Below are 247 nucleotides of genomic sequence, written 5' to 3'. Positions count from 1 at the left end.
ATCAATAAGTCTTGCATAAGAGTTAACTCATAAAGCAATAAATCAAAGTAAAGGTATTGAAGCAACACAAAGGAAGATTAAGTTTCAGCGGTTGCTTTCAACTTGTAACATGTATATCTCATGGATAATTGTCAACATAGAGTAATATAACAAGTACAATATGCAAGTATGTAGGAATCAATGCACAGTTCACACAAGTGTTTGCTTCTTGAGGTGGAGAGAGATAGGTGAGCTGACTCAACATAAA

This window comes from Lolium rigidum, chromosome 1 (genome assembly GCF_022539505.1).
Source record: "Lolium rigidum isolate FL_2022 chromosome 1, APGP_CSIRO_Lrig_0.1, whole genome shotgun sequence".
In the NCBI taxonomy this organism is placed as follows: domain Eukaryota; kingdom Viridiplantae; phylum Streptophyta; class Magnoliopsida; order Poales; family Poaceae; genus Lolium; species Lolium rigidum.
This window is presented reverse-complemented; position numbering follows the sequence as displayed.